Raw genomic sequence first — 10,207 nt, 5'->3', positions numbered from 1 at the left:
TGCAGATGCTCTATGTGTGGTTTAGAAATTGCAAAAAAGTGGTTTGCAAACAATTAAAGTTTTACAAAGCTTTCCTACACAAGAAGCAGAGTATTACATTTGGTATCTTGCAAAAATTAAAAGTTTAAAAAAACTGAAAAATAAATAAAACAATTATATATAGAACAAAGAAATTAAATTCTTAAGTCTTCACAGCCTTTAGAATATTGTATAACTATGTTGTGATTGTCGTTATACGTTATTTATGAAAACCGGTAGCCACTTTAACAAGACTCAATAGTCAATATTAATGTTTCCAAATAAATCTCACCAAATCAGTAACCTTACGCAAGACGTGTTAATTTTCTATGGACGAAGAAACACTGGCTGATTTTAACAATCGTAGCCTACTTATCAAGCGATATTACTTTTGCTTTACAATATCACCATGTTAATATAAAATAGGTTTAACGCAGTCACAAATTTTATAACTTGATAACGGTACATTTGGGTGAAGCCGCACCGGCACCACAATGCGCTTAGCTATCAGACAGCTATATTTGCCCCTGACGACACGACAAGATGCGCATTGCGCAGCCTATCAAAAATTTTGACAGCGAAAACGAAATCTGTCGCTCATCTTCGCTTCGTTCATGAGTTTTCCAAAAGTACAAAAGCTGTTGTTTAGTCAATTGGCTGTTGATGATGAATCAGCCTCTAGAAGCGTGTAACCGACGTTAAAAATTCACGATGAGCGACAAATAGGTCAGTGCGGGGATACGAAGCTACGTCCTACGTTGCTATGTATCTTTAATTAGTTTTTACATTCAGTTTAGGACTGTGTTTTTATTAGAAGAGATTGATTTGGTAAAAGTCTGAAACAGCTCGGAATCACGCGACACATCAGAGCACAGCGCGAACTGTGTTTGATAAATAAAATGTTTTATAGCTCAGAAGCCGTCATATCAATTGAATTTAAGTGGGTGTTAAATTGTCGTAAAGAAAAATCTTTGGTTTGGAATCTTTTTTAGATTTGGGAAATGTTTGGTTATGATTGTAGGCCACCACATCACAATAAAGAAGAATGGCATTTTTCAGACAAAGTGTTTCAGTCATTGATCTTGAGGCCGTCGATCTCACAAATCCGTCTACAGCTACTCTTAAAACTATTTAAAGTTTGTTGTGTAATATAGACAGCTCCACAAAATTATTTACTTTAATTTTTATACGTTTTATGACTTTGAAAGATTTTACTTTTGCTGAGGAACTGCCAAAACTTTCTTTGCGGCGTCTACCCTTGAAAGCACTCGTTGAACTCGATTAAAATATTTATATACTTGTAAAGCGCTGTCTTCTTTTTCTCACGTTCATTTATCTAATTAATTCAAACCCTTAGTAAATCAATATGGTAATAAACTTATTGAAATCTATCAGTTGTTAGTCCAATTTATTTGTTTATAAAAAATTCTCAATATCTATTTTTTTTAAATAAAGCAAAAATTTTAATACCTTAGTGAAAAAGATAGAATTATAGCCCGTTTTGTAACATAACTTATCGATTAATTTAATCGTATAAACACATATTGTAACAATTATTATTGACCTCCAAAAGTTTAGCAATAGATACAACTGCTTGCGTAATTATTAATGACGTTTTTACTACTCAGTTTTTTATCGTCATCTGGAAACTCTCAGCCTGACGCATAGCCTTCCTTGCTTTTGTTACGTTCCTTCTAACTACTTGGCATAGAAAGACTGACATAACGACCTTTAGTCCCGCCTTATATAGCTCACTGTTTGGCAATGCCGTAACGTAGTGGCATTACAATCGACACTTTTTTTACGGAATACATTTTTTGAAGCACTTAAGGTTAAGCTGTAGGCTAATATAATCAAGCAAAATCAAAATTCTCGAAATTACGCAATGGAAACGTTTTGGTTTAATTGCGCAAATGCTAAGTTCTTATTTTTACTGAATAAATGAAATAATGAAAATGAATAAATGAATGAGAATGGTTTTTGAGAGGTGCCGTCCCTCTGCTGATCGGAATAGGCATATGGAAAGTTTTTTAAGAATCTTCAACTGCTGTTTTCGTATCTGCATTTGACCAAGTTGAAAGATTCTTTTTATTTTTTCTTAGTTTCCTATTGTGGCAATTGCTAGATCATTCAAGAATTTACGTTTAGGCTAATCAAGATTTAGCAAACATTCCAGATAACACAGCTTTTAGCCTGTAGCAAAATAAACAAATTAAAGCAAAATTGTAACTGGCCAGATTAGTATTATTCTGTATTCCTCAATTTAGCCTACAGCTCTTATAGTTGTTGGGCCTACCTTCTAAAATTACGTTTGATAATATGATAATTATGTGATATGACTAGGCCTACTTGAGGCAACTGCAGACGGTAGACCAATGTCTAGCTTGCCCACGCCTTGGGTCGGGCGTGATTGCAACAGCACTGATGCAGGAATTTTTTATTGTGTTAGTTCGTTTTGCGTCAGACCGGTACCTTTCAAAAAAGCTTTGACGACCATTCTAAACTGGGTAATTCCAGAATGTTTTTATTGTTACCAATACCATAGCACCAATGCATAGGCAAGTTGTATGCACACTGCAAAAGTTCCTACACTGACAGGGAGACAACGCAACGACCATACGGTCCACTATTCATGTGCTACTCAAACTTGTGGTACGCGTACCGTTACGCAAGCACTTGACTGCTGTGTTTTTCACTAATGCTCAGGTTGTTTTTTTTTCACGGCATAATTTCCGTACTTCTTATGCTGTCAAAACTTGAGTTTTTCACATGGCAAAACGTGAAAATGTAGGTTACATAAATAAGAGACGATCACTTTTAGACCTAATTGATTCCAATTTTGATAAAAGTTATATTGGAAGTGCGAGTGCGAAAGTGTTAATCAGTAAAAAAATGAGTTCAAATTTGTTCAACAGTGCGATACATCTTATTTCGAACTTGGCTTTATAGCAACAAGCGAAGCTAGTATTCCGAAACCGCAATATGTCATTCGTGGAGTGCTCAGCAACGACTCAATGAAACTTCAGATTTAAACCAAGCGCTTGTATTCAAAACATGAAAGTAAGAATAAAGAATGTGTTGAAGACAAAACGAAGCAAACTAAAAACTGTGCAAAAACAGATGTACAGACACTCTCATATAAATAAAGTATAAAAGTTTTACGAACATCGGGCATCCTATGAAATTTGAAAGATCGCCAAAGGTGGCCATCCGCTAATTTGAAAGTAGCGCGCTACCCGCTACCGCTAGTCGGGCTAAAGTAGCGCGCGCTATCGCTGCGTTTGTCCTAAACTGACTCAGGAAGCCATTTGTGACGTAAAAATGACTTTGACAACGAATTATATCATTCGTTTACACTGCAATTTCAACATCGTAATATAGAAATTTATTGTTATCATTTTTCAAATACATGAGCATTTCAAAATGCCAGCTGCTCTACCCGCTTTGACTTTAGCACATCTTTATCAATGGAAAAAAAATTTTCCACCCCAGCACTGAAAGAAATGGGAGTGTTGTATTTAAGAAGAGACATTTTAAATCGATACCGGGAAAGCTCAAGAACTTGCTTCTATTGTTACTGTCTGAAAAAAGGTCTCCACAACTGACTTGCATTTCCATACCGACGTTTCATGCGATAGCACCTGCACACCAAAAAATCATTCTCGGAGTCGTGACTGGTGTTGGTGTTACTCTTGTCGGTATCAACGTGGCTTGATGTTTCCTGCAACATTCGAATTATTTTTGCCTTTGTTACGCATTGTTTTCATAAAAAGTCCCTAAAAACGAGTCATTTTTTTCACTTTAAATTGGAAAGTAGCACGTAGCGGAAGTGCGCCAGAAAAAAATGGAGCGCCCCACAGCTGCATTAACAAAAAAAACTAGCGCTCCTACTCCAACAAAACTGTAGCGCCGATACCGCCATCAAAAAGTACTGTAGCGAGCCAGTAGCGGCGCTACAAAGAAGCGTGCTACTGCTCATCTCTGAGTAGTGCTTAAGATTGCAAATACTTGAAAACCACACGTCGTTGATGACATGTCAGTGATAGACTTTTTGTGAATTTGTACATTGTACTGTAGACTTGTCAAACGAAGATTGGACAATTATTGTCAGTTTTTTTTTCGTTTGAAAATGTGACGAAAAGACGTTTTCCGGTAGGCTACGCTCAGAGATGGGCAAGATCACCAGTAGCCTATTGGTGATCTTGAAGATCAAGATCACCAAGAATAGGTGATCTTGAAGATCAAGATCACCAAACTATGTGATCTTGAAGATCAAGATCAAGATCGTGATCTTGAAGATCAAGATCACTTTCAAGATCACTTTTTGTGTAGGCTACTTGAAAAAAAATGAAATTTTTGATCAATGATGTTGCAAAAATAATTACTATAAGCAACCTGGGTAAAGGTTAAAGGTGTATAGTTGGTATTGCTAACTTTTACTTTTAACTACTCGATCGCTGGCCTAAGAATTGCAATAAGTTAGTGACTGTTGCTATTAGGCCTATCAATTGTTGACGTAGTTTGCGTAGAATCGCAACGTCAAACTCAAGACCGAGTTAATTACAGTAGTACTAAAAAAGTCGCAAAATTTGCAATTAGTTTTATACTTTTTATTTATAATAAATAAATAAAAATAAACTTTGAATTGCATCATTTTTTACCAAATTTTTGTCTGGCTTATGTGAGAGTTTTTATACGTGTTACTAAGTAGTTTTAACTTTCACTGTAATATGTCAGTGTTTATTGCACCATTTATCCATCTGGCAACCTTCATGCTGTTGTCTGCTATCAAAAAAGTTCAGAGGTTTGCGGTCAGACAAGCCGCTCCATACTCAGACCCTAAACAAGTCTTGCTTTGGTTGATTTGCTGCAATAAGCCACTTTACATGACCAAAGTCGGCTGGAGTCCAGATTTTTTAACACCGCCATTCTAGGCTTTTAAAACATCTAAAATTGGGTCAAAGAAAGCAAACATTTCTTTAAAATTCACACATGGAAATTGTGAACAAAGTTAAATCATTTTTATTATACGTCAATATAAAGTACACGGAAGTTGACTTCTTTATTATGACCAACACAATTTAATTTTTCAATTTTGAAATGGCAACACTGACCAGATTAGATGGAGACTTTAAATCGTCGTTTGTTCGACACATATCATATTAACAGTGGCTTAATGTTAATAGTTGCCACTAACTACTTTGTACAGTACTAGTTCTAAAAAATGCCACTATCTAGTAAGTAAACTTCAATTTTAAAGTGATCTTGATCTTATTGTTCTTCAAGATCAAGATCACACAAAAAAAAGTGATCTTAGATCAAGATCACCAAAAAAAAGTGATCTTCAAGATCAAGATCACGCCCATCTCTGGCTACGCTGCATTAAGAAGTTTGAGTAGTAGGCTACTATTCAATTGGCAACACCATAGGCTACAGAAATGAATAGATGAAGCATTTGTAAATAGATCAATCCTTTTTCTGCTATTCCACAAAAGGAACAAATTTTTCAGTGCTGCTTAAACACCTTTAAATTTTAGTATAGGCTACTGTAGATTTTGTAACTTATTTTGTGCGATGTCGAGTCGTTGTGCCCTTCTGATTAACTTTAATAAAAAATATCTTGCTTAAAAAAAATGTCTACGAATGCCAATTTCATAAAAGTTTCAGTTTCGGGGTTAGGTAAACCTGTGAATCCATTAACAAAATTATAGTTTTGAAATCTTTCAAAGTCTACCATATTTATTACCAGATACATGTGGTATTGTGGTAACATCTTCTGACCTTCACGTACCTTACTGTCCCAACGAACATCCAGCAGGCGGAGTTTTGTCGCGAAGCCAGTTATTTCTTCTTTAGATTTCCTTGATCATTCCCCTTCAATTGATCGCAGACTCAAGAATCTCTTCTATTCTACGCTTTGTTTTGCTTATGCTGTACGCTGTAGGCTACAATTCGGGTAAAATTCTTCAATTGTTATAAACTGTGTATTGTCTCGACATCAGGGTCTGTAGGCTACGATTCATATCATACCTTAAGGGGCTACCAGTCGGAAAACAGTGCAATGATTGGCGATGAGTTGCGTTGTGAAGGTTGGTAAGCTGGTAAGCGCAAGCTGGTAGGCTAAGTCACGCACATACACTGCGTTGCACCCTGCCAAATTAACTTATTTCCTATTTCGGTATCAAGCACGTGATAAATTTCGCGTTTGATCGCTTCTACATTTCTCTAGAGTTGGACTTTTGCTGTGGTTGGCATGTAATTATTTGTTCTGATGGTCAGGAATAAAAACAAACTGAACCCCAATGATTAACACGTTGCGTTAAAGCAAACTCTTTTACGCAACACTGTAATTTACAAATCAGGATCAAATTCTTCAATTTTTGCAGTGTTAGACGAAAACAGCACATATGCTACACTCAGTGGCTCCGAGAGAGGGGGGAAGTCGGGCCAGTTTCCCCCCTTAGCAAAACATTGTAAAGGAAAAACGAGTAGTTTTTGTTTTTTCACTTTTGAGGGGGGCCCATTTTTAGTACTAAAGTAAAGATGTACCAACTAAATAATCAACAAATTCTTAAATGAAGTACGTAGTTCCAAGTATTTCTCAATCATTGTAAATGATGCTTCTCATCAAGAACAAATCATTTTCGTGTTAAGGTAGGCGATGTTGAACTGCTTCAAGACGAAAATCTGAAGCTTGAAATGATTTCTGTATCACTGAACGGTTTCGATTGTATTGATAGTTTCAACTTGAAAACTGGTGCTGTTTTAGCTAAGCGGGAACTATTTTTGCTTGACAACTGAACCTTAACTTCAAAATCTACGTTGGCCAGGCATAGAAAGTTGTTGTTTGTTTGTTTGTTTGTTTTGTCAAGTTGTATTCAACATAAGTTATCTGGGAAAGTTAAAGGTATCATGCAGTCCAAGCACGATTAAAGAAAGTAAATCCTGTATATTTTTTGTTTATGGATCATCATCAGTCATCATCTCCGCCTGCAGCAGATTGTGCATCAACATGAGTTATTTGCTTCCAAGAGTTGCGATTTTGAGCCAGCTCGCCCAGTGTCGCCAAGTTGAGTCCGGTCCATGATTGGATGTTGTCTTGCCACCGTTTTAGTTGTCTGCCACGTTTTCTTTTTTCTTCTACTTTTCCTTCTGTGCAAACTTTGCTGAATCTGAATTGTGATCTTTTAGTGTGGCCGAACAGTTTTAAAACTTTTGATTTTATTAATGCTGCAATTGGGTGTATTTTGTCATAGTTAAAAGATCTTCTGTTTTCGTGTGGTCAAGTCGCCTTTTGGTGGTCATGCTTCTCATGATGTGATTTTGGAAGGTAGTGAGTTTTTTGTTTATGGATGTACGTTGCTTAGGCTAAATCTAGTTGGAATTCATAATGTTGCCTACAGACAGAGTTGTTCAAATGTCTTATCATTTTTGGAGTAATTGATTATCTGTAAGCTAGTAACATCTTTAAAGTTATAGCCCAGTCAGAGGAAAAATTCTGAAAAATCTAAAGAAAGCTGTCCCATCATCTTGCAAAGAAAATTGACTTCGAGAGGGTAATCAAGGCGTGGTGCAGTCAAACCCAATGCTTTACAATAGGCTACCCTTTTGCAATTGAAGCTCTAAAGACGTTTCTTAAATGCATCAAGTTGGAACCAACAAAAGCTTGATCGGAAGCTGAGTCAATGCTAAAGTAGCCTACAACTAGCAGTTTTAAATTTGTGACTGCTTTGCATTATGTGGATTACGGTCCTAAACAAGATTCACTGATGAATTTAATGAAATTAAAGGAAGATGTAATCTAAGTAGCCTAAGAGAAAGCTGAGAAGAGTAGGCTAGGCTACTACTCGCAAGCTAAAGTTGCAGTGGCAATTATAAATTAAAAAAAAAATGATTTTCTTTTCCTGAGGACAGAACGCTTTTATAACTCCACTTAACTAGCTGAATCATTCGAAGGAAATGTATTCTACCTACCGTACATTGCAAAGGGGATTCGATAGTTGTTGGAATTGACAAATGTATCAACAAACTCAAACATATCGTCGATGAGTTTGAAGTTCCATGAAAATTTCATCGTATGTCTGTTGTGCAGTTGCGGGCATGTGGGATAAATTTAAACCATTTGTAGGCTACACAACAATGACATTTTTCAAAACATTTTGGATGAGGTGGTACTTTTGACAGAAAGCCACACAGCAAAATTCAGCTGCAAACCACAACGAACCACCCCATGTTTCGAAAGGTTTTTCCAAATAGTTTTGTTATGATTTTTTTTGTGTTCCGGTAGCTACCTCCAGCGGTTGCGCTTTGAGAACGTGGTTTTAGCAATTACTGCAATTTGTAAAGAATTGTTTGCGCTCCAGTAGGCCTATGACTCAAAACCGATTGAAAAGCCTAACTATACATGTTGTGCATCAATTCAGACGTCGCAAAATTTTATCATTTGATGCTGTGATCCGTAACTTTGCATTGCAAAAAGTCCAGAAAGGGTTGAAATAAATCAGGGATGTCCAAAGTCCGGCCCGCGGGCCAACTCTGGCCCACGAGACGTTTTTGTATGGCCCGCGTCTGTTGTTGTACAATGTGTTATTTTTGGCCTGCAGACACACAAAAATCATATAAATTCAACTTGCAGTTTTCAGAAAAATTATTGTGGCTGTTGGCCCGCGAACACTTATTATCAAATCTGGCTCGCGTGGAAAAAAGTTTGGACACTCCTGAATTAAATGCTTGGTTGAACTATTTTCGTTGCTTGTAGGCCTATTGTGTGTTTACAAAGCTTTCTAGACAAAATAGTTTGCTTCAATGGCATTTTTGCTGCAAGTGAAATCCAGTGATTATTGATGATTTTTACATTGAACGAAGTTCTTTTCATGCTGAGGAAAGTAGGCTAATATCAGCTTAACACGAACATGCAACGCAAGATACAAATTAGTTGTAGGCTTATATTTGCTAAAAAATATTATGGGGCCCATTTTTCGTATTGTTTCCCGACCAGTGCTGATTTCTCTCGGAGGCCCTGGCTACACTACACTAGAATACAAATGTATCATAAATGAGATAGTGCATAATCTGCTGGTAACTTACTAGAATACCAGCAAAACCGTAAAACTTAAAGGTCAGCAAAGTCAGAAGCATCATCAAACAAATAAGACGAACGACACAACATATTCTATAAGTGAGCGAACCGGACACTCATCTGATCAGGCTGCATGAAAAGCTTCGAAGATCAATTGTCAGTGAGACTAACTGAACAGACCTATCGTGAAGTAAGCTTCTTATTGCCAAACTGAAAATAAAACTCTAAACTTTCAGTTCCGATGTAGTGTTTTTCCACTGAGTAGGCTACTCCATAAACCATAACTTTGTTTAGTTAACCCTACTGGGTGTTGACCTCACCACACCTGAATGACGATGGTAAGGAAGACTTAAATGTCACTGAATCGCCTCAGCACGGAGAGCCCGCTGCCTAGTAAATCATGGGGATGAGAAACTAAAGACGCTTTTGGCTTATCTGCAACTCTAGAAGGGTTACGTTTTTTTCTGATTTACAAAATAGCCTACTAGGCCTATACTTTTTATAGGTTATATAAGGGAACGTTCAAATATTACGTAACGCCTTCGAGGGGGAGGGGGGGGTTTATGCAAAGCGTTACGTTAGCGTCACATCGGGAGGGAGGGGGTTCAAGCAAAACGTTACGTAACGCTTTCGAGTACGGAATGGTAGTTTTTTGTGCTGAATTCGTAGTAAAAAAGCGTTACATGGGGGAGGGGGGGATTGAAAAAAGCGTTACGTTGGCGTTACATGGGGTAGGGGGGGGTCAAAAATTCGGAAAAAAAGCGTTACGTAATATTTGAACGTTCCCTAAGAGTAAAGTTGGTTTTAAAGTAATTTAAGGTGTTCAGCTGAAAGCGAGTAGCAAAGCGTAAAAAATGTCAAAAATTGGCAACTGACACTTCTAGAACTGTAGGAACAGCGGAGTTTTGCGTCCGCATTGTGCTGTTCCCACTATAGGCAGTCTGCCTCGTACGAAAGCTGGGAAACGGTAGTAGCCTATTGTAGCAACGAATTTAGAATGAAACTTTTGCCCAAACAAAATCATCGATGCCATATATGCCGGTTTGATCTTAACTATTCTTGAAACAATATCACACAAAGTACGGTTAGAAGAGCGCAAGATTCAGTAAT

The sequence above is a fragment of the Aplidium turbinatum genome, chromosome 11 (assembly GCF_918807975.1).
Source record: "Aplidium turbinatum chromosome 11, kaAplTurb1.1, whole genome shotgun sequence".
NCBI lineage: Eukaryota > Metazoa > Chordata > Ascidiacea > Aplousobranchia > Polyclinidae > Aplidium > Aplidium turbinatum.
This window is presented reverse-complemented; position numbering follows the sequence as displayed.